At 39.5% G+C, this 25,953-nt stretch overlaps 1 long non-coding RNA gene across 1 annotated transcript in view; it reads right to left on the bottom strand.

Moving 5' to 3' along the window:
- Positions 1-14,722: 14,722 nt before the first annotated feature.
- The window catches only part of LOC102753296, an 83,063-nt gene continuing 71,832 nt past the window's right edge, over positions 14,723-25,953 (bottom strand). The window contains exon 5 of the long non-coding RNA XR_435461.2: positions 14,723-15,577. This is a non-coding gene — a long non-coding RNA (uncharacterized LOC102753296). The remainder of the gene's footprint in view (positions 15,578-25,953) is intronic.

Genomic DNA, 25,953 nt, shown 5'->3' with positions numbered 1-25,953 from the left:
AACAATGAATAATTTGATTGATTCCTTTTTCTAATTCAGACAGATTATTTGGATATTTTTGATATTGTATCAATGTCAGCCCATGATAAATTTTTTTTTAATATATTTTATTGATTTTCTACAGAGAGGAAGGGAGAGAGAGAGAGAGAGAGAGAGAGTCAGAAACATCGATGAGAGAGAGACATCAATTAGCTGCCTCCTGCACATCCCCTACTGGGGATGTGCCCGCCACCCAGGTACATGCCCTTGACCGGAATCGAACCTGGGACCTTTCAGTCCGCAGGCCGACGCTCTATCCACTGAGCCAAACCGGTTTCGGCAGCTCATGATAAATTTACAAAAGAAGGAAAAGGTAGAAAAATTGAGGTAATGACTTAAAATAGTGGCAGATTTAATTTTTTTTTATTGATTGATTGATTTTAGAGAAAGAGAAGGGGGAAAAATAAGAGAGAGAGAAACATCAATTTGTTGTTCCATCTATTCATGCATTCCCTGGTTGATTCTTGTATGTGCCCTGACTGGAGATCAAACCCACAACTTCAGAGGCATATCAGGCAATGCTCTAACCCAGGGGTCCTGAAACTACGGCCCGCGGGCCACATGCAAATACAAATATTGTATTTGTTCCCGTTTTGTTTTTTTTACTTCAAAATAGGATATGTGCAGTGTGCATAGGAATTTATTTATAGTTTTTTTTTAAACTATAGTCCGGCCCTCCAACGGTCTGAGGGACAGTGAACTGGCCCCCTGTTTAAAAAGTTTGAGGACCCCTGCTCTAACCAAATGAACTGTCTGGCCAGAGACTGTCAGATTTTCAACTCTGGGCTAACTAAAAATTTCTAAACTTGGTTTTTTATGTGATTGTCATAACATCATAGAGTTGCAGAGGTTAAAAGGGAGAATATAGGCAAAATATTTAGCAGAATGCCTGCACACAGGAAATGCTCAAATATCACCTGTTTTATTAATTATTATCTTCAATGAGCAAACAGTCTAGATTCAATTTGATTGTAACTTATTGGAATAGGAATTCTTGGCTAAAAATCTATTGGCTGTAACAGTTAATAAGGTTGTTTTCTTAAAACTAGTTCATCACCATTGTTATCATATCATCCTATCATCTATAATAATAAAAGGGCAATATGCTAATTACTAGTAGATCAGATGTCCTTCTGGACGAAGCCAGGGCCAGAGGAAGCCACCCAGGTCCCAGGTGCCTGCTGGTAGCCAGAGGAGGGAAGCCCACATCCCAGGTGCTGGGCAAAGCCTGTGCCAGCCGCCTGGGGAAGGAAGACCTACTCTTGCATGAATTTTCATGCATCGGGCCTCTAGTTACCAAATAAGAAGCTGATAATTGCATATAAAGTACTTTACCTGGAAGAAAAATTGTGAATATCAAAATTGGATATGTTTGATTTTCAGATTACTTATAATTGGAAGATTTCTCATTTATAACATTTGGTTTAGATCTTTAAGTATCAGTTTACTTATTTTTGTCATTGTTACCAGTATATTTATTTTTGTCATTGTTATGAATATAAGGAAAATGATATAAAATATGTACATGTCTGTATGAATAGTTAACTGTGTAGTTGCACTAAAACATTTAATGACTTCTATGAGCATACAGATTAATATTCAATACATTATATTCCATTATTTATTCCAGCATGTTTGACACTTGCATTTCAACCTCAGAAACTTTTTTTTCCCCTTTGAGGAGTCATTTGTGCAATTGTTCATATCTGTAGAACTTCTAACACTGTATTTATGTAAAATTATACTTCAGTATAATTGCCTATGTAATTAACATTCGGGAAGAAATTATTTATTCAGGAGCACATTTCACAATTCAATTTCAGTCTCTAACAAAGAGGTTTTTAAATGTTAATCTTATGAAAAATGAAGCAAATAGTAAAGGCTATAGATTAATACAAGAGGCAGCTACTTACAGTATTTTAACATTTTCCCTGACTGGGAATTACCTATTTTCTACCAGAGAGTCTAGGCATGTTTCAAATCGCACTGGGAAGTGTGGGTTGAATCTTATATTCTGTGCATACTAGATGATTTCACATAAGGTGACTAAATATAAAAATAAAATGGTTTTAGATACATTTGTTGCTTGAGCTTTAAGAGACAGAAAAAATAAATGCACATTATGGTGAAGTTGAAAAAATGATCAAGACCATGTAGAAAATAAAAATAGGAGATATATTTTCAGGCTCAATTCTATGGAAGTTTTCTGCCTTGGATAATAATCCTTTCAAAGCTTCTGAGCAGGATCCATACTTCTCCTCCATCACTAGCTTTAAGTTTCAGCAACATATGGTAACATCACCACAGGAACAATTTCTGCCACATATCCATTATTACAGGAATTGGTGAAAGTATAAGGGAGACAAGAGTAATCAGAAATATTGTCCTTTAATTTGAATGTTTTGTGACTACAGACTATCATGTTGAAATAAAATTAAAGAATTTTATAAACATCTAACAGTAATTTAAAACTTATAGTAACTTTATTTTGTATCCATATTTATTTTAAAAAAATTTTATTGTTGAAAGTATTACAGATGTCTCCCTTTTTCCCTCATTGACCCCATCTAGCCCACCTCCCACCCCCTGCCCCAGGCCTTCACCATCTTATTTTCTGTATGCATTCAAAGAACTTGAACAAGTTCTTTGGTTAATCTCTTCCCACCCATCCACTCTCCCCCACCTTCCCTCTGAGATTCCACAGTCTGTTCCATGCTTCTGTCTCTGGATCAATTTAGTTCATCAGTTTATTTGTTCATTAGATTCTATATATGAGTGAGATCATGTGATACTTGTCTTTTTCTGACTGGCTTATTTTGCTTAGCATAATGCTCCCTAGGTCCCTCCATGCTGTCTCAAAGGGTAAAGGTCCTTCTTTTTTACTGCTGCATAGTATTCCATGGTGTAAATGTACGACAGCTTATTCACCCACTCAGCTATTGATGGACACTGGGCTGTTTCCAGATCTTAGCTATTGTAAATTGTGCTGCTGTGAACATAGGGTGCATACATTCTTTCTGATTCGTGTTTCAGGTCTCTTAGGATGTATTCCTAGAAGTGGGATCACTGGGTCAAATGGCAGTTTCATATTTGATTTTTTTGAGGAAACTCCATATTGTTTTCCATAATGGCTGCACCAGTCAGCATTCCTACCAGCAGTGTACTAGGTTTCCCTTTTCTCCACATCCTCGACAACACTTGTGGTTTGTTGATTAGTTGATGATAGCCATTCTGAAAGCTGTGAGGAGATACCTCATTGTCATTTTGATTTGCATCTCTTGGATGATTAGTGACTTTGAGCATTTTTTCATGTCTGTTGGCTACCTGTATGTCCACTTTGGACTAGTGTCTATTTAGGTCCTCTGCCCATGTTTAATTGGATTGTTTGTCTTCCTTTTGTTTAGTTGTATTAATTCCTTACATATTTTGGAAATTAACTCCTTACTGGATATAACATTGACAAATATGTTCTCTCATGCAGTGGGTTCTTTTTTCATTTTGTTGATAGTTTCTTTTGCTGTGCAGAAGCTTTTTATTTTGATGTAGTCCCATTTATTTATTTTCTCTTTAGTTACCTTTGCCCTAGGAGATTTATCCATAAACATATTGCTACTAGAGATGTTTGAGATTGCTGCCTATGTGGTTTATTTCTGAGATTTTGTTGCCTTTGGATTCTTCTATTATTTTTATGGTTTCCTGTCTTACATTTAAGTCCTTTATCCATTTTGAGTTTATTTTTGTGTATGGTGTAAGTTGGTAGTGTAGTTTCATTTTTTTGCATGTATATGGCCAATTTTCCCAACACCATTTATTGAAGAGACTGTCTTGACTCCATTGTATGTTATTGCCTTTTTTGTCAAATATTAATTGAACATAATGGCTTGAATTGATTTCTGGGGTTTCTCTTCTGTTCCATTGATCTATATACTTGTTCTTGTGTCACTACTCTAGCCATATTTGTAATACAAGCTTAAACTTTTTTAAGCTTTAATTATTCTGAGATATAATTTAGTGGTTTGAGTTAATTTGCAAAATGAATGTATAAATACTTTTATAGGAAGATTATTGATGATGATGCACAGAAGTGAGATAACATATATGCTTGTTTATTCATAATATAATAATTCATTTTCATTGCCATTAACTTAGTCCAAGCCACTAACATCTCTCATCTATACCAGTCTTCTTTCTGGACTCCCTTCTTTTACACTTACACTATTGCCTACAGAGCAGACAGAATTAACCTTTAATTAACTTTGATTATATCCACAGGTTCCCACCACCACACATGTCTAACTATCTGTGTCTGTTCCACTCTCACCTTAATTTCATCCTATTATTTTGGATGAATTCTTTATTCTCTCATACAAATCCAACCCTCCATGTCTGAATGAGATGCCATCTCCTTCACTTACTCAAAAACATACACAAAAAACCCACACTCCAGATATTTTCCCTGCTCTCTCTAATATCACCACTTTTTTCTTCTTCATTGGATCATTTTCATGAGCATATTTACCCAAACCTCCCCATATACTAATTTCCTCTAATTTTCCCATTATCTCTGAACACACTCTAGTCAGGCCTATACTCACCATCACTTTGCTGAAACTGTTTTATCAGAGTTTACCAGTGACCTCCATGTTGCAAAATTCATCAGTCAATTCTTAGCCCTCATCTTAACTGAGCTATCGCTAGCATTTGGCACAACTGAAACTTTATCCTTAGCAGGCTTCTGGGTTATCATAATTCCCAGTTTTCCTCCTGCCCATTGGCAGTTCCTTCTTAGATCCTCAATAAACACTCATAACTCACTTCCTCATTTTTTTCAAGTGTTTGCTCAAATACCATATCACAATGAAGTCTTCGTATTCTATCTGTATTAGTCAGGATTCTTCAAAGAAGCAGAACCAACAGGACATAGATATCCACAAAAGACACAGGGAGTGAGATATTTATTACAAGGAATTGCTCACATGACTCTGGAGCCTGAGAAGTCCCAAGATCTGCAGGCGGCAAGCTGGAGACCCCGGAGAGCTGGTTGTGTAGTCCCTGTTTGAGTCAGAGGCCTGAGAACCAGGAGATGGTGTATGTTTCCACCCAAGGGCAGGAGCTAAGCAAAGCTGGACTTCAGGCAGGTGACGTTCCCTCTTCCTCAGCCTTTGTTTTCTCTTTGGTCTTTAACTGATAGAGTAAGGTCCATCTTTAGAGAGGACAATCTGCTTTACTCAGTCTACAGATACAAATGTTAATCTCATCCATAAACAGACACACCCAGAATAATGTTTGACCACATGTCTGGTCCCAGTATAATTGACACATAAAATTAACCATCCCACCACCCTATTTAAATGGCACACTTAGTCCTCCCCTGACTTTCCTCTCTCCATGGCACCCGCATATGCTACACTTGTTTACTGATTGGACAAATGTCCCTCCATTGGAATGATAGTTCTATGAGGGCAAATAATTGTGTGATTATTTATGGCTGTACTTCCTATTCCACAGTATTTGGCACATAATAGATGATAATTTAATGTGTGTGTGAGTGAACAGGTTTCACTCCCTTGCTTAAAACTTTTCAGTTGCTTATTATTGCACATCAGATAAAAATCCAAAATGTTTACCATGGTTTCCAAACCCTGTGTCATCTGCCATTCTTTCCCATCTAACTTCTTTTTCCCCCCACCCCCCGCCTCTCAATTCTTCTTTGAGTTCCTAGAACACAGTAAGTTCTTTTCTGCCTTAAGGTTTTGATACTGTTCCTTCTTCCAGGAACACTGTTCCCTTTCTTTTTGTGTGTCTGGATGCTGCTTATATTTTAGGTATGAAATTAGCTATTACCGCCTCAGAGTGGCCCTCCCTAATCATATTTTCTAGGTTTCTCTCTATTATTCTCTAGTACTGTATTCTCTTTGGAAATTCATATCTCTGATTTGTGACTGTACTTTTTCTTTTTTAATTGAATATAATTCACATACAATAAATTTGTCCTGTTAAAGTGTGCAACTTATTGGGTTTTTAGTATATTCACAAAATTGTGCATCCATTACCATTATCTAACACTTTCATCAACCCCAAAATAATCTATATATCTATTAGCAGTTACTCCTACATTTTCCTTTTCCCCAGGTTCTCACAATCACTAATCTTCTTTCTGTGTTTATGGATTTGCCTATTCTGGACCTATTATATAAATGGAATCACACACTATATGACCTTTTGTGTCTGGCTTCTTTCATTTAGCACAATGCTTTCAAGGTTTGGCCACGTTGCAGCATGTGTTAGAACTTCATTCGTTTTTATGTCTCAATAACATTCTGTTGTATGAATAGGCCACATTTTGTTTGTCCATTCATCAGCTGATAAACACTTGGGTTGTTTCTGCATTTTGGCTATTATGGATAACTAGTGGCCCGGTGCACGAAATTCATGCAGGGGGAGAGGGTGTTCCTCAGCCCGGCCAGCACCCTCTCCAATCTGGTACCCCTTGAAGGATGTTCTACTGCCGGTTTACAGGGATTGGGCCTAAACCAGCAGTTGGATATCCCTCTCACAATCCGGGACTGCTGGCTTCTAACTGCTCACCTGCCTGCCTACCTGATTGCCCCTAATTATTCTGCCTGCCGGCCTGCTTACCCCCAACGGCCCCGCCCCCCACCAGCCTGATAACCCACAACTGCCCTCCCCTCTTGGCCTCTAACTGCCTCTACTCGGCCCCACCACCATGGCTTTGTCCAGAAGAACGTCTGGAAGGTCTCCTGGAAGGTCTCCCAGTCTAATTAGCATATTACCATTTTATTAGTATAGATGTTATTGTGAATATTCATGTACAAGTATTGGTTGGATATGTTTCCATTTCTCAAGTTATAATTATATATTAATTACAAATATTATATAGTATCTACTTATTTCCTCATTTTATTGTTAATATTAGACAAAAGATATATTCTATGAAGTCAGGTTTCTTACTGTTATCTACCTCTAAATCCTTAGTGCTTAGCACCATTCTTGGCACACTGAAAGCACTCAATATGCATTGTTGGATAATAAAGGCTTGTTGGCAAATGATTATATAACCAGAAGTAGCCTGCCTTTTCAATTCATGACTAAGTGTGTTGAAATTATTATGTTGAAATTATCCCACTCAAGTGGATCACATGTTAGCATCTGATACTGAACTTGAGCATTGCTGGGGTACTAGAGTCTGAACTGGGACACCTGGCTGGAAAGTTCTGCCTGAATTAGATATGTGGCATTGGGCAAGTTCTTAATGTCTATGGGCATTACTTCTTTCCTCATTTATAGCATGAAGAGATTGGACTAGATCCCTTGTTTTCCAAATATGTTCTGTAGAGATGAGTGTGTGAAGTAGCTCCGGCCCCATTCCCCTCCTTTGACCAGAGGGATTCCGGTCCTATGTGCTTTTTAGAGTAATAGGTTTCCATACATGATTTCACTTAAAAATGGTCATGGGATGCATGCTGATCCTTAAATGAAGTTGTTTGTTTTTTTAAATTGATGAGAGAGAGGAGAGAGAGAGAGAGAAAGAGAGAGAGAGAGAGAGAGAGAGAGAGAGAGAGAGAGAGAGAGAAAATGAGATAGAAACATTGATCTGGTCACATACGCACACACCCTCCCCCATGTCCCCCTATGCTCCCCAACTTGGGAATGAACAGGCAACCTAGGTATGTTCCCTGACCAGGAATTGAATCCTCAACCTCTTGGTATATGAAATGATGCTCCAACTAACTGAACCATCCAGCCAGTGCTTAAATATAGTTCAAAAAAGTCACTGGACACAACAGCAGAAGGTTAGGTTGCTCTCAGCTTAACTTTCTGTGATAGTAAGTGCATTTGGAAATCAAAGGAGGGAGGCTCAGAGGGGAGTTTTCAGACAGATAATGTTTGGCTGGAGCTTGTTGGGTTGGCAAAACCCTGTGGAAACTGCGTGTGCCAAGTTGTGGTGTGTTAGAGGGATGAAGAAAAGACCATATTGGGGCTAAGAGTATGGCATAAATTGGAGTTAGATCGTGGATGGCCTTGGATGCTGAGTGATGTTTGTGCCTACAAACTCCTGCAACTATCAAGGAGCCACCAAGGCGGTTTAAACAGGTGACATGATAAAAATGGCTTTTAGGAAGATAAAGACACAGTGCAGTAGAAGGCCATGCTAAGAACTGAAATAAGCCTTCAGGAGGCAGGCAATTTGATTAAATTAGTTTGCTCATTATTCATTCAGTGATTTGGGGGCTTGCCATTTAATTCTTGGATTATGTGAAGATTCTTCTGTTCTCTCTATACCCTTGCATTCTGATTAGGGAACTCACACCACTTTGGTGTTCAGATCCCAGTATGAATGTAAATTCTAAAGGGCCTGTTTGAGAGTTCTTCTCCTGTGTGCTAAATGTGGTCAGCTGTGGTGAAAGTAAGTTTGAACTCCTTATGGTCCCTTCAGAGGTTATCTGCATCTGTCTAGTCTTTGAATGAGGAAGGGTGTGTCTCTCAGTTGAATATAGGGTGCCACTGAGCAGTTTTTCTGAGTTCCAAGGTATTCCGAGGTGAGTAATGGAGCGATCTAAGAAGCCCACTGATTTCTAGCATATTGATGGATGGCGATTTATTTCCTATTGACTGTGTTCCTTGACTGGGATAGGAACCATGTTATCCCCTGCAATCCATTAGGCTGACATCTCCTGTAATTGAAAGCTGAACAGGATTGCGTAGTAAAGATTGCTCGTGGATTAGTGTATGTGTTAAGAAGAGAGAAAGTGGAGTAGAAGAGAGAGTGAAGAGGGCAGACTGCAGGAGTTGTTGAAAGCCCAGTGTATTTAAGGAGCTTTAACTCAGTCATAAGAGGGCTCCACTGAGTAAGCTATTGGAGGAACGCGTGTTAGAACAAACACTTGCTGCCTGAGAAAACTGGCTCTCGTTTTAAGTTGCATTTCCTACGGAAATATCATTTGCGATAATGGCTTGTATCATTTATTATGAAATCAGAAAATGCATTCCCTGAGCCTAAGTGGAAGGTATTGTCTATCAGGGAAAAAATAAAAATGATAATTAGAAAGCTTGCTTCAGGGTTGGGATCTGAAAGTGCAGAGAATGGAAAGGAGATAAAATGGTGAAATCATTTTCAGGGTCCAGCTTGTGTTAATTCCTAGGACAACGCTGAAGAGAGCTGTTCACATTGGCAGCCAGATTTAGCTGTAGGTACTGATTAATTCGGGCACAGTGTGGCTTGTCCCTGCTTGCAAGAGTCTGGTTGTGTAGTGGAGAATAAACAAGTGTCTGTAATACAGGGGTGAATTGCATAGGCTGTTTCTGAGCTCACCAAGGCAGGGCACCTAACCCACCCTTGGGGGCGAGGGGCTCAAGAAAGCATTTAGGAGGGGATGTAAGCTAAACTGAGCATCATCAGGGAGTTTGGAGTAGGAAAGTGATAAAGGAAGACTTCTTAGCAGACATAGCAGCATGTCCAAACTTCTGGGGGTAAAATTATGGGACATTATATGCCACTAACTGTATTAGTGTAGACTCTTGGAGCTATTATGTGTCTCTGTCTCTCTCTGATGTGTTGGGGAGAGGTCTGTGTGGGAGTGGAACCAGGGAAGAATGAAAAGGGATGCTGCTGGGTAGCAAGCAGAGTTCAGGGAACTTAGTGAAGTGGAAATAATTAAAGGAGAAAAGGAAAATGCTACAGCTGTAAAAAGAAAAAAAAGACTTATTTAAAATCCAAATCCAGAAAGCGGGTGGAGGGAGGTAAAAGAAGATAAAGGGGGGTGGGAACAAATTGTGGTGGAAGGAGGAGACTTGATGGGGTGGTGAACACAAAATACAATATACAGATGATGTATGATAGAATTGTACACCTGAAACCTATGTAATTGTATTAACCAATGTCACCCCAATAAATTCAATAAAAATTAAAAACAATCCAAATCAAGAAATTTACCACATGTATTTTTATTTATTTATTTTATTTTTTAATATATTTTTATTTATTTCAGAGTGAAAGATAGAGTGAGAGAGAGATAGAAATATCAATGATGAGAGAATCATTGATTGGCTGCCTCCTGCATGCCCCACACTGGGGATCGAGCCTGCAACCTGGGCATGTGCCCTGATTGGGAATCGAATCATGACCTCTTGGTTCATTCTAGTGGTAGATGCTCAACCACTGAGCCACACCAGCTGGACTTACCATAAGTGTTTTTAGAAAATAATTTTAAGGTAGCAGGGGAAAAATGGAAATAAAAAAAAAAAGGGAAAGAAATGGAATAAGGAGAGATCAATATTTTTGGCTAAGTTTTTGAAGTTTAGCCTACCTCTGTTAAGCTCCTAGTTAATTATGTGTACTATCAGAGGGTATGGAAACACAAAGACCGACTGAGATGATTACAAGAGAGAGCTCCTCAAGTACTTGTAGGAGTGAGAAAGTCTAACAGAGCGGATGGATATGCTGGGATGGGAGTCAGCTGGGATCAGCGTGCACCATTAGAGGGAGAAGCACTACTCAGCTCCAGCTGATTATTGGCACACAGCAATTTTGCCTTGTGTTACCGTGTCCCTGTTTATTTTTTTAAATATTGACAACTAATTCAAATTTCCTCTTGTCTTTGCCTTTGCTTATATGACAGCTACCTCCGATCACTTGTCTTAGAATCACAAAACTGCAAGCTATTATGAATCTTCAATAAGAAATTACCAACAGTTCATAAAGTTTCCATTTGTGACAACCCTGGGACATTCTCATTAATTCTGAGTGAGAATATCAAATGCTAAGAGGAGCAGATATTTGCATTGGCCTCACAGTGCTGCCTCCTTTTGCAAGCAACCTATGTGGGGAGGTAATTCATCATGACAGAGGCTTGGTGAGAGGGCTGCAACCAGATTTGGATTTTAATTTACCTTTATCTCTATGGTAGGCTTAGGTCTCGTGTGTGCCCAGGTTCTGCTTGTTTTTTGGTGCTAAGACCCTTCTCTTTCTGTGAGTGGAATACCTTGTTCTTGATTAACTGTGGTTGTGGCCAATGGGGAGCCTTGACAATTCTGAGGGAGGAAGGAGAGTGGGGTCAAGGTACTTAGTCCCTTGGTTTCCTCAGGGAGTATCCATTTCATAGAGTCGACGAGAAGTTTAATAATGTAAACTTAATATAGTCTCTGGCATATGTAATATCTCAACAAAACTTCTTTTAATTTTTTTATAAGGATAATTAATAGAGTTTGAGAAGTCAAATATTTCCCTGTTTCTCCTATGGGCGTTGCTTTCTCCAGCTTCCTTTCTGAATTTTGTACTCTATCTTTCCCATCTTCCCTTGAGTGTGAGGGGGAGGGAGGTTGGTTTTATTTATTTATTTTTTATTAATCCTCACCAGAGGATATTGTCCCATTGACTTTTTGACAGAGTGGAAGGGAGAGGCAGAGAGAAAGAAACATTGATGTGAGAGAGATACATTGATTGGTTGCTTCCCGCACGCACCCTGACCAGAACTGGGGATTGAGTCTGCTACTGAGGGACATACCCTTGACCGGAATGGAACCTGGGACCCTTCAGTCCACAGGCTGATGCTCTATCCACTGAGCCAAACCAGCTAGGGCAGGACGTTGGTTTTAGCTTTACAGCTTTTAGTTCCAGATTTCTGCACTATCCATTGTGGTTCCCTAACCCCATTCAGATTGTGAAAATGAATTTCTTTTTAAAGAAACCCTCCTAGAGTTATCTCAATGTGAATGTGCCATCTTCCTCCTGTAAAAACTCGGACTTTTTGATACTGAAGCCATTGCCATCTGTTGCCGGGACAACTCCCTCTCTCCAGTTCTGTTTCAGCTGAGCCAATCTAGCATGCAGTTCTGAATGTACCACTTCCCTGCAAATATCTCTCATAATCTACAGCCTTTACTTTAACGTCCACTTACTGTATATCTTCTGTTTGACTCTTTTTCAATGACAATGTTACCCGTATCTTCCGTCCTTGTCCTTCTCCAGTCACTGGTGGAGCCGCAGATCTACTCTTAAGCAAAGCGAACCCTCTTCCCCCAGCGGCTGATTCAGGCTTCCTCAGTCATTTGACACAATGGCTTTCATCTTACGAAATGCAGTGGTTAACTCTCTCCATCCATCTTATTTTACCTCTCAGGAGCATGAATCAGTTCATTAATTTCTCTTTCGTGAAACACTTTCTCCTTGCCTTCCTTGCAGTACACTTCCCTGTTTTTTATTTTTATTTTTTCTCAGTCTCCTTTGATGGCTTCTCAGCTTCTTTCCTTCTAAATATTGGAGTACTCCAAGGCTCTGTTCTTGCCTATCTTCTTTATATTGACTTTCATCTGGGTAATTTCACCCATTGCTTTGACTTTAAATAGTATAACCAAAGAACATATATGCACATAAGCACAACCCATGGACACAGACAATGATGTGGTGAAGGCCTGGGGTGGGGTGGAGTCTGGGTGGAGTGGGGGAAATGGCAGGCATATGTAATACTGTCAATAATAAAAAATAAAATAAATAAATAGTATGTATATTAAGAAAATTGTCATATTTATCTCTGACTTGAGCCCTCCTTGAGTTCTAGGTTTCTATACTCAAAGTGCCAAATTCATAGTTGGTGCTCAGTGCATACTTACTAATTTAATTCATGTTACCAGGTAAATGATATTCTACATCTTATTCTACCAGCATGTATAGAAAGAGTTGACCTTTTTTTCTTAACACCAACCATATCCTCTATATTTTAAAATAGAACTACATGAACTATATTTTAATATTATTCCTTTCTTATGGAATTAATTGACTTATGCATGTAGTTATTCTATTACTGTTCCAAATGATAATTTTAAAAAAGAAGTGAATAAGTTATATTAATAGCTTTATTTTAAAATAAAGTATGATATGCTATCTATTAATACCTATATGCTTATTATATGTAATATGCTTATCTACGTACAGTAAAGCATGCAGGAGAAAGTATTTTGCGTGTAATGAACAGGGCTTGACAACTAAGTACAATTTATAGTAAGCGAACAAACTTTTGGAAGCGAGTGGAATGACATGATTTATTGAATACAATGAGATAAAAATATGACTTTTTACCTTTTCTCTTTTAGTGCTGTACTCTAAGGTCCCCAACATTTTCTATTACAGCTTGCTAAAGTGTGTCAATAAATCTCTACATTTGACTCGCAATGTTGTTTTATCTTTCTCTTGGACATCTGCTCATACTTCATCCTTTTGAGCATTTTTAAAAGACTGTTTCCCCCCCCTACAACTTTCTGCTACATCTGATGACCGAAAAAGATATGTACAAAATAGAAAACAGGAGAAGGACTGCAGGGCTATTACATACGGTCCAGTCACATCAGCTTAGATCAAAAGTGTTTATTCTGATTTTTACCCTTCATGTCCCCTGGTCCTTGGAATCTGACTTTAGGCAAACTGAGAAAGCCCAAGCTCAATGGGATAGTTAAAAGCTAGCAGGTAATTTTCTTAGGATTTGAGTTGAACCACATCCAGAGGGACAAGTTTGAGCACCAAATGTCAGTGCTAGTGGGAGAAATGACAAACATTTGCACGCTGTGAGACAGAGTCAGTAACAAAAGGACAATCACTTTAATATATGGTTAAAATTCAATTTCTAAAAATGATTATAAAAATAAAACCTCAAGAGGGAAGGCCTTGTAGAGTATAAACTATTCTGAAAAAATGTCGAGTTGCCCTTTATTAGTAGATTGTGTCGGTAGCTGTGCTCGACATGCTTGAAGGGCTGGTTTATATTGCATTGCTCTTGCTCTTTCCTAGTCCTGTGAATGCAGCAGCTAAGATGTTCCCAGGCCTCGCCAGCCTCTGCAAACAAGGAGGTCATGGTGACATAAACACCTGCATTTTGCTGCTTGGTGTTGTTTACCTGCACAACTGTGGGGTTTCAACTTTCTCCTGCTGCCATTCAAAATCTCCCCTGTCTATTTCTAGGCATCTCTGGGGGAGTTCTCAGGAGACCTGAAGAACAAAGCCATTAATCTGCTTTTGTCTCTTTGATGTCTGCTCCCTGTGAGTCACAGGAGGAGGCATCTCACCACTGTCACTTACTGATGCTGTGCTGAGTGCCTCAGTCCCTTCTGCTGCCCTTTCCCCAGCTGGGCTCCCCTCAGCCTGTATAAACCACAGGTCTCAGTGAGTTCCTCCTAAACACAACTCTGCTAGCTTCCTCCTTCAACCTTCAGCTGATTTCCACCTTCTAGATCCTTCTCCCTGCCCTTTACACACAATTAACAGGGCATAGAGCATTTGATAAAGAAAATACACACACACACACACACACACACACACACAGTTCAGACACTCAAAAGCCAAACTTCTACAGCCAAAAAGCAAGAGTGTTTCAGTTTTGTTTCTGATTGCCTCTTTATTTTCCTTCCTTCCTTCCTTCCTTCCTTCCTTCCTTCCTTCCTTCCTTCCTTCCTTCCTTCCTTTTTTTCTTTCTTTCTCTTTCTCTCCCTCTCTCTCTCTCTCTTCTTTATTTTTTGTAATCCTCGCATGAGGATATTTTCCAATTGATATTTTTAGAGAAAGTAGAAGGGAAGGGTGGAGACAGAGAGAGATATACACACGTCAATTGGTTGCCTCCTACACACTCTGACCAGGAACAGAGATTGAGCCTGCAACTGAGGTACATGCCCTTGATCAGATTTTAACTTAAGACCCCTCAGCCTGTGGGCTGACACTCTACTCACAGCCAAACTGGCTAGTTCAAATCCTTCCTCATTTCAACTCAAGCTAATTGGGTGGAGGAGGATCAGAGTAAGTTCCATATATTTGCTATCATTTGCTCAGGTTCCACCATAAATGACCAAGCTGACATTCGTGATGTATAGGAAGGGAAAATCAGAGTGAAGGGGTGGAATAGGGAAAGGGGGATATAGAATAAAGAAAGAAGATGGGAAGCCGAAAGGGAATGAGAGTGGCATGCAGTGATGAAGGCTACAGACCGTCGGGCTTCACCTCCACCTCTACCACTTCGGTGACTTGGGCAAGTTACTCAGGTTGTCTGCACCTAATTTCTCTCATCTCCACAGAAAGAATAATAATAGTTTCTGCCTCACAGAGTTATGGTGAAGACTGAGTTGGTTAAATTATGCTAAGTACTTATTAGATGCCATGTAAGTATTGGCTATTGTTAATTGTTATTATTTGCCATTGAGCCTATAAATTCATCCTAGATTCTATATGTTTGCTTTAATCAGGAGTTGAATTAATCTCAAAGTATCTGTTTTGGAACCACAATCAACGTCTCTGGATTCAGAGACACTTGTTTTCAGCTGCCATTTGAGTCTTTAACACAGCTCGTCAGTGCTGCTCTTAGGACTTCTTTGAGCTCCTGGGCTTTCTGCTTCTCCAGGCTTGCTACCTCTGCCTCCTTTGACCTTTGCAAACCAGCCTCCTTGTCTCTCATCATGGGGAACTTGTAGATGTCTTCTGTTTAGCAGGATTTGTAGTCTTGTCCTTTCTGAGCCAGTCCTCTCCTGTTGTCGGTGTACCCTGCCATGACAGAATTGAATATTCAGAGACTAGAAACAGATGGATTATGAGGAATACGATATATTGTGCCCTCGCTCATCTTGGTAACAGGTGGCTGCTCAGCCAGCTGGGGTCTTTTTGAGGACACTCTCCCAGGCCTCCCTTTGACTATATGCACTCCAGCCCAGATGGTGACATGGTTCCCCAGAGCCCCGAATCAACTTAACGGGAGATGGCAGAGCTCTGTTGATTTTGCCTAGGGTCTAATACAGCATAGATTTTTTTTTTTAAAAATTTCACTTTCTAATTCAGGAAAAAGGAACAAACCTTATGTGAAAGTCATGTTCACAATGTGGTTTCAAATTGTCTCCCAGGAAGTCTAAATTTAGGTGATTAAATTTGCATTCATAAATGCCAAGGCAAGAAAGCAAATTAATTTGTTTGTACAGTTGGAAAAGAGTAAAGATGACTTTGGATAATCTAATGTAGTAGGTTATTTACTCTATCTGATTTCCCTTCCTAAAGATTCATTCTACATTAAAAATAGTAGCAAACATTTGTGATGTTAAATATGTTGGGTACAGGTTCACCTTGGTAAGAGATGGAGGTAAGTTGCTGTCACATCAGGTTAAAACTATTTTACACTATATCCTGGAACTAACCCACTTTCAAACAAATGGCTTATAAGAACAGTACATATTTGCTTAAAGTTATCTCTGCTTACGCAGTGCTTTTTGATGCATTTATGCAAGTGTTGATTAAATGCTTCATGTTGCTTGAATGCTTATGATCACTGAATTGTTGGCTAAGAAAATCAAGAAAAAAAGTGTTTCCAGACAAGGCATAGACATTTTTAAGATTTAAAAAGAAAAAAAAAAAAACTATGCCATTATTTAAGACTGGTTGAGAAATTTATAATAACTGCAAATTAAATATTTTTTAAAAAACTTTTTCCAGTTAATTAAACTATCTTATATCTATTTAAATTTTTTTTTGGGGGGGGGCGGTGTTTTTTTGTTAATCCTCACCCAAGGATATTTTTTCCATTGATTTTTTTTTTTTTATAGAGTGGAAGGGAGGAGGTAAGGGAGAGAGAAACATTGATGTGAGAGACACATTAATTGGTTGCCTCCCACATGCACCCCAACTGAGGCAGGGGATCGAACCTGCAAGCCAGGTACTTGCCCTTGACTGGGAATTGAGCCCACAACTCTTTGGTGCGTGGGCTGAAACTCTAACCACTGAGCACGCTAGCCAGGGCTAACTATATACATTTTTAATTTTAATATTTAAACAGGAACTTTGAAATATCTAGAACAAAGATTTTAAATTCTACAAAATAAATTTAAATATATATGTACCTTTTTTTCTGATAGAGGAGGGCAGTGATGGCGAACCTTTTGAGCTTGGCATGCCAGAAATTTAAAAAACCCTAACTTAATTCTGGTACCGTGTCACATATAGAAATTTTTTGATATTTGCAACCATAGTAACACAAAGACTTATATTTTTGATATTTATTTTATATATTTAAATGCCATTTAACAAAGAAAAATCAACCAAAAAAATGAGTTCGCGTGTCACCTCTGACACGCGTGTCATAGGTTCGCCATCACTGGAGTAGGGTGTGGGTGTGTATCATTGGTCTATGACATGAAAAGGGCTTCAGTAACATGACTCCTTATTGAAATATGACAGAATTCTGATAGTGGCCTCTGTTGTTTCCTTGTCCATCATCAATGTTCAGTGTACCTGCTAATTTCCATTTCTAACCCTGGAGTTTAAGTTCAGTGAAGTGAAAAAAGTTAGAAAAGGGAGGAAAAAACACTGAAGGACAGAAAAATTGGGACAACAGTAATAATATTGTCTAAATAACCCTCAATATTAGTGTTAAAGGATCATATTTGTTAAAAGGTAAAATCATGATTTTCATACAATTATAAAATGAGTGTGTCAAATGCTTTATTTAACTCATTAATTTGTGAGGTGACCAGTAGATGTTACAGTTAGTTAAAGGAGAATTTAACTTACAGATATTTATATTCTCTTTTGGACAAAAGCTACCTGCTTTTGTACAAAAAGGAATCATTTGCATAACTTTCGAGAGGGAACTTCTTCATTACACCTTGCAATTCTAAGTAGGCTAGTCAAAAACAACCAAAGGTTGAGCTAGGCAGAACCCAATTTCTTTCCTCTCTTTTTTGGTCATTCTAAAATTATTCAAACTTTTCTGACATTTGTATACATAATACCTGTTGTGAAATGAATTGTCTCCAGATTCATATCTGAAAATCCTAACCCTCAATGTGACTCTATTTTGAGGTCTTTATTTTTTAAAAAAAATATATTTTATTGACTTTTTAAAGAGAGGAAGGGAGAGGAATAGAGAGTTAGAAACATCAATCAGCTGCCTCCTGCACACCTCCCACTGGGGGGGTGCCAACAACCAAGGTACATGCCCTTGACTGGAATCAAACCTGGGACCCTTCAGTCCGCAGGCCAACACTCTATCCACTGAGCCAAATCAGTTAGGGCTATTTTGAGGTCTTTAAAGAGGTAATTCGTTAATTGAGGTCATAAGGGTACAAGCCTAATCCGCTATGACGAGTGTCCTTAAAGGGAGAGTATGAGACATCAGGTTACTTACACACAGAGGAAAGGCTATTGGAAGACATAGTAAAGAAGTGACCATCTGCAAGCAAGGAGAGTGGTCTCAGGAGAAACTAAACCTGCCAACACCTTGATCTTGGACTTCCAGCTTCCAGACTGTGAGAGAATATACTTCTGTTGTTTAAGCCCTAGAAAGCCAATTCTATACCTAAATCCAGCCATAATCTATGTAGGGCAAAAAGTGTCAATGGAAGTACTGCTTTATTCTAAAATTAATAACATCACTGAAACTTAGCAGCTGGCTGACCAGATAATTGATGCCTATCCATTGGTGCTACCTGTCTAGCAGTCCCCACCCCCATGGCATTTGTCCCCTCCCAGTTTAAGGGGACACTAAATGTCAGATAAATATATAGGAACAGGAACTCTCCCACTCCTTGCTTCCAGAGACAGCTTTGCCTACCAATCCAAAACCCTCCTTTCTTGTTCTCCTCCATTGTCCCCTCCTCTTCCCTCTAAAAACTTAACCTTTCCCCAGAGACTAGGCAGAGGATAAGCACCAAGATCTATTGGTTATATCATAGTACTGAGTGGTCTTGGGTTTTATTTTAACCTGGGTTCCATAAAACAAACAAACAAACAAACAAACAAAAAAGCAAACTGTTTTTGGCTGCTATTTACTACTAGTGGACTTACACGTCCTCCTCAGAAACAGATCTGAGAGCAGTCCTACCCCCTGGTCAACTTGCCATCATCACTGTCCTGAGAGCATTATCAGCACAATCTGAAACTCTTATTGTTATTCTTAAAGACTTCCCTTCTCTTTTGGTACCTGCCTGAAGGCATCAGCACCCTTAGGCCTTTTCTTTCTTTTCAACTTCTGCCTTACAAACAAGAATTTTGAAATCTTCAAAGGGGATGTTTCTGAGTCTGTAATGCTTTTGTCTCGAAAGTTTCCAGTGTTAGAAATTTCAGTAACACAAAAATATCATAATAAAGGGGATGGCAAGTAAGGAGATAAGTGGACCCTATGCAACAATTTAACTGATGAAAATTATAAAAAATTTATTTAAAGTCTCTGGAAATTGTTCTCTGGGTATAAGACAAATGGAGAAGCAGACATTCAAGAAAATCTACTAAATCTTGGTAAAAGCAGGGGAGGCTGGTGTTTCAGTCACTACTTGTTCTGTCACCATTCTCATGTTATAAAATCCTACCTGGTGTTCTCTAATCTGGGCAGGTATGGCCAAGGAGATGGGAGCTCCCTTTCTCCCCAGCTCCCAGTCTGAAGCTACAATTTCATCCCAGGAGGGGCAGGCTGCCAGCATTTGTTATCCCTCCCTCCCCACTAGCCCCAGCTCTATTCTAGGCAGGCAGTTCCAAGAGGACCAGATTGCCCTTTACTCCATCTGTGGCAGGAGAGTAAGAAGCTAGGAAAGTTTCTGGGCAAGTCGAATGGGGAAACTGAAACAAGAAAATTAAGCAAGGCCAAGCAGTTTGGGTAGCTTGCAGCCAGCTTGTGAAACACAAGACCTTATCTTCCCCAACCAAGGACACTGAGAGCAAACGGTTTATACCTTTCCTCCCTAACCAGAGAATACATAGCTTAAATCACCTTGGCCTGGGAAAACAGAGAGCCAAGGCCCAATTAATGCCATTTGTGCCAGCTAAACCCCAAGACAGATAAAATCTGGGGGACAAACAACAGAACCCCCAAAGCATTTAGGTGGTATTACTTGGGGGATGTTAGGGCAGGAAAGGGGGTAAAAGGGACAAAAGGGGAGTTTTATCTCATCCACTAAACCAGTGGTTGGCAAACCACAGCTCACGAGTCACATGCGGCTCTTTGGCCCCTTGAGTGTGGCTCTTCCACAAAATAAAACATGCAGGCGCGCACATACAGTGCGATTGAACTTCGTGGCCCACGCGCAGAAGTCGGTTTTCAGCATGGGCGAGTCTATTTTGAAGAAGTGGTGTTAGAAGAAGTGGGGGTGTAGGTCGAGTTTGCCGACCACTGCACTAAACAAAGAAGTCAGCTGCCTTAGGACTTGCCAAACAAGATGACTAGATGTATGTACAAACATTCTGAGATAAGCCACAACAATGTAGGATAAGACTGCGGTAACCTAGTCTGCTACCCAAAATATCCACATGGAAGCTTTAAAACCTATAGGGGAAAGAGATATAAAACACTTGAACCCCCACCAGGTTGGGACTCAGAATAGCTGAATTGCCCACTTATGCTTTATGCCTAATGTATTCTTAATAAATTTGTATACTTACTTCAACACTGCTGTCTTGTCACTCATCTGAAATCTTCCTGGAGAGATTGATTAGAGCTCAGAAGGGGGCAGTTCCCCTCCAGCTCAGGGGGCAGTCCCAGAACATAGCCAGCCTCCATTTTAGGGTGGAAACTCTCTCTCAGGTGTGGCAGGCTTCAAATACGGGTACTCAACCACCCCTCCACACTCTCTCATATGGTAGAGGTTTCCCATCAGGAGTGACAAGAAGAGAAGACCAGAGGCTGCCACTATCAGCTCCAATGCAGTGATGCTGGGGTTCTGCTCTGGAGAAAGGCATACCACAAGGGTGAATAGCTCCACAGTTCTGGTTGAGGGGACTTAGTTATGTAATAGATTAAAAAATATATACAATGCAAAGAGTAACCATGAGAGAGTGAAATGGCTATGCTAATATTAGACAAAGTAGGCTTTAAAGCAAAAAATGTTACTAGAGATAGAGACATTTTATAATGATAAAAGGGTCAATCTATCAGGGAGATATAACAATTTTAAACCTATATTATCAAATATTTAATAATATTAACTTGATAAAAGAATAACAGTAGGCCACTTCTAAAAATATTTATAGATATTAGCAGTAAACATTAATTCCAACAATTATTGAGCACTGATATGGGCGAGGAACTGTACCAGGCTTTGGGAACCTAAAAGTATAGACAGCTACTCTTGAAGACTTCAGGGGATGTAGGCATTTTAAAAATTGCTAATTTGATAATGTAACATGATAAGGGTTCTTACAGAATATTTGAAAAATCCATTTCAATAAAAAGGACAATAATAAAGACAAAACTAATTTACTCTATTAATAAAGTCTTAAAAATGGCTTTATACCATTATTTCATTTTATCATCACAACTGTTTGTTATTATACAGCTGGGAAACTTGAAGTTAAGAAAAGTCAAGTTAAAAAAACTGATATGTAAATAAGTTTACAATTATCAAAGGAAAAAAGTTGCCTAAAAACTATGTGAATTATGTGAACCCATTAAAAATTAATGAGATTTTTGGAAGCATATAAACCAGAATGATAAAAGTAGTTATTCTAAAATAAATAGGATTGTAGGCTTTTTTTGTTTGTTCACTTTATTCCTTTTTTTTGTATATATTTTTGGATTTTTTTCTAATGAATATGTATTGCATTGGACATATTAAGTTGACAAAGCAATGCAGTCAGACCCCTACCTCACACTCTAAACAAATATGATCAAAATGGATCATAGATCTAAATATAAGAGCAAAAACTATGTAACTCTTAGAAGACTTGGAGTAAATATTTATGAGCTGGTCTCAGCAAAACCTTTTTAGTACAATACCAAAAGCAATAAAGAAAAAAAATAGATGAATTGAACTTCATCAAAATTAAAACATTGTAAATCAAGAGATAACAGTAAGTAAGCAAAAAGCCCACATATGGAAGGAAATATTAGTAAATCATTATTTGATAGGGACCTGTAGCTCTATATAAAGATCTCTTACAATTCAACAAAACAGCAAATAAGCCCATTTCTCCCAGGAAGCTATACAAATAATCAATAAGCACATGAAAGATATTCAATTTATTAATTAATAGGGAAATGCAAATCAAAACCACAATGTCATACTACTTCAAACCCACTAGGATTATTTTTAAAAATCCTATATAATAAAGAGGTAATATGCAAATTGACCATCACACCCCCCCCCCACAAGATGGCCACCCCCATGTGGGCACAAGATAGCAGCACCAAAATGACCAACAGGGGAGGGCAGTTAGGGGCAACCAGGCCAGCAGGGGAGGGAGGGCAGTTAGGGGTAATCAGGCTGGCATGGGAGGGTAGTCACGGGGGACCAGGCCAGCAGGGGAGGGAGAGCAGGTAGAAGCAACCAAACCACCCAGGGAAATGCAAATCAAAACCACAATGTCATACTACTTCAAACCCACTAGGATTATTTTTAAAAATCCTATATAATAAAGAGGTAATATGCAAATTGACCATCCCCCCCCCCCCCCCCACAAGATGGCCACCCCCATGTGGGCACAAGATAGCAGCCACAAAATGACCAACAGGGGAGGGCAGTTAGGGGCAACCAGGCCAGCAGGGGAGGGAGAGCAGGTAGAAGCAACCAAACCACCCAGGGAAGGCAGTTGGGAGGGACCAGGTCAGCAGGGGAGGGCAGTTAGGGGCAACCAGGCCAGCAGGGGAGGGAGAGCAGGTAGAAGCAACCAAACCACCCAGGGAAGGCAGTTGGGAGGGACCAGGTCAGCAGGGGAGGGCAGTTAGGGGCAACCAGGCCAGCAGGGGAGGGAGAGCAGGTAGAAGCAACCAAACCACCCAGGGAAGGCAGTTGGGAGGGACCAGGTCAGCAGGGGAGGGCAGTTAGGGGCAACCAGGCCAGCAGGGGAGGGAGAGCAGGTAGAAGCAACCAAACCACCCAGGGAAGGCAGTTGGGAGGGACCAGGTCAGCAGGGGAGGGCAGTTAGGGGCAACCAGGCCAGCAGGGGAGGGAGAGCAGGTAGAAGCAACCAAACCACCCAGGGAAGGCAGTTGGGAGGGACCAGGTCAGCAGGGGAGGGCAGTTAGGGGCAACCAGGCCAGCAGGGGAGGGAGAGCAGGTAGAAGCAACCAAACCACCCAGGGAAGGCAGTTGGGAGGGACCAGGTCAGCAGGGGAGGGCAGTTAGGGGCGACCAGGCCAGCAGGGAAGGGTAGTAGGGGGGGACCAGGTCAGCAGGGGAGGGAGTTAGGGGTGACCAGGCCTGCAGGGGAGGGAAGTTGAGGGGGACCAGGCCTGCAGGGGAGGGCAGTTGGGAGTGATCAGGCTGGCAGGGGAGGGGTTAGGGTCAATCAGGCAGGTGAGTAGTTGGGAGCCAGCAGTCCCAGATTGTGAGAGGGATGTCTGACTGCCGGTTTAGGCTTGATCCCTCTAAACCGGCAGTCGGATATCCCCCGAGGGGTCCTAGATTGGAGAGGGTGAAGGCTGGATGGAGGGACACCCTCCCTCCTCCAGTGCATGAATTTCATGCATCGGGCCTCTAATAGACAATAATAAGTGTTGGCAAAAATGTAAATTGATATTTCTATACATTGCTGGTGAATGTATTATGTTAAATCTTGTTTTGAAAAACAGTTTGGCAGTTCCTCAGAATGTTAAAGACAGATTTATAGAATCCAGCAGCTACACTCTTAGGTATCTGCCACAAGAAATTAAAACACACATCCACTTGTATATGAATGCTCATAGAAACATTATATTCTTCATAATAGCCAAAAATGTGAACAACCCAAATGTTCAGTACCTGATAAATGGGTAAATAAAATGTAGTATACCTGTATAACAGGACATTATTTGGTAATAAAAAGAAGTCAGGTACTGATACATGCTACAATATGAATAAATCTTATAAAAATTATGCTAAATGAAAGAAACCAGTCGCAAAGCATTAAATATTATATGACTCCATTATTATGAATTGTCTGGAATAGATAAATATATAGAAAGAGCAACCAGATTTTTGGTTGCCTAGATATCGGGATGGAAAGAGTCAGGGACATTGAGGGTGACTGTCAATGGCTATGGGTAACTTTTATGGGAGACAAAGATATTTTCAAATTAGACTGTGGTGATTGTTACACAATCCTATGAATATAATAAAAACATTGAATTGTATCCTGGAAATGGGTGAATTATATGGTATATGAATGATATCTCAGTAAAGCTGTTCAAAGTAACATAATATCTTTAGGGTACACTAAAGTTAGCAAAGGCACTTTCCTAGACATTTCTCTTAAACTCACAATATATTTGTTGCTGTTTCCTAATTAATCGGTATCATTTTCAACGAATTTTTGAAGAGAGAGAACTGAGGTTCAAAGAGAGGCAGTGACTTGCTCAAGGCCCTAATAACAGAGGTGGAACATGGATACTAGATATGAATCTAGATCTTTTTATTTGCCAGGCTGTTGGGTATATCACACCTGCAACTATTAAATTCCAACATGTTCCTTATCCTTGCCTGAATGACGTACCTGGATGGGCAGCACAACTTTGTAAAGTCCAAAACAGGATTGTTGGACATTATTTGTATGCAACACCATAAAATTCAATTTGTTTAAATTTCTTTGAGCCAGTTAAAAGGATTACATGTGAGTTGAATAAAGCAATTAATTTTATCATGATATAACTCACATTACACGGACCACCTAACTGGAAACTAAGGGTAAAAAAACCTTTATATAACTAATACTCTCATAATCTCTTTTACTTCTTTGTGCATATTTATGGCATATTTACTAGGCTAAATTCCAAAATCAAAGACAAATTTGAAGAGTGACTGAAAACAAAAACAGCTTTTTAAATCCTTGGTCACTCATATATAACCAGATGTTTGTATTTTTAGATAAATTAAATCTTTGTACATTTCCCTCAGTGCAGGTCAAGAATAAATGACCAATTTTGATAATTTTAATATACTTTGTGGGAAAGTGCCTGCGAAGTGGAGGAGGGTTAATACACTTCATAATCTGAGTAATATGTTGGGGGAGGATCTGCAGGTCTCCTGGATTCCCAGGCAGCTCTCTTTACAAAGCGCTGCATCCTGAATACTGAAACCCAACACTTCTTGGGATGTAAAATAAAACCATTAGTTCTCTCTGACCCTATTCCAGGATAATTTGACTAGGAATTAATAACTGTCAACTGGAGATATTTTGCTGCACCAAGGAAAAATGATGCGTGATTCCTCCTTCCGGTTATTGGCATTACACACCACATTTACAGCCGAAAGATTAAGTTACTGGCTGGAGTGGGGATAAAGGATTTTAATTTGCAAAACAATTATTGCTTTTTTTGAGGTCATGAATTTAGTTTTCTGGTTGTTTCAGATGTTTTAAAGTGCTGCTTCACTCAATCACCGAGTAACAAGCACAGTTAATGATACGGTTTTAGTGATTTTGTAATAAAATGTTCAGTGGTCCACATTTGAACAGTTTTGTGTTTTTTTAAAATATTTTAAACAAAATAATTCCATTTCTGAAATAGAAAATGAATGAACAAACAAACAAATCAATGACACACAATGTTTACATAATGTTAAATGCACTGGCATTTTCTGAAAGAAAAAAAATAGGCCCTGTAAGGTAAACTTAAATTGTGATTTAAATTGTATTTAATTATGCTTTTTCTCCCCTCAGATAATTTCTGTTCATCCTACTGCTGGCCTAACATACAATTTTTTACTTTCTTTATACGTTTTCTCTGGTGCTGACAATTCATAGGGCAATAGTCTTGAATCTCTGAAGGCTTTTGTAGATATTGTGGAGAGGAAGACTTGTGTCTTTTCATTTTTTTAAAAAATTCTTTATTGTTTCAAGTATTACATATAGTGTTCCCACCATTGAGAACTCCCCAGCGACCTCCATCCCCAAGCACATGCCCTCACTTCCCTGGTGTTTGTGTCCATTGGTTAGGCTTATATGCACGCATACAAGCCCTTTGGTTGACCTCT

This window comes from Myotis davidii, unplaced genomic scaffold (assembly GCF_000327345.1).
Source record: "Myotis davidii unplaced genomic scaffold, ASM32734v1 scaffold54, whole genome shotgun sequence".
Classification (NCBI taxonomy): domain Eukaryota; kingdom Metazoa; phylum Chordata; class Mammalia; order Chiroptera; family Vespertilionidae; genus Myotis; species Myotis davidii.
The sequence above is the reverse complement of the archived record's forward strand: the minus strand, read 5'-3'. Positions and strand labels throughout refer to the sequence as shown.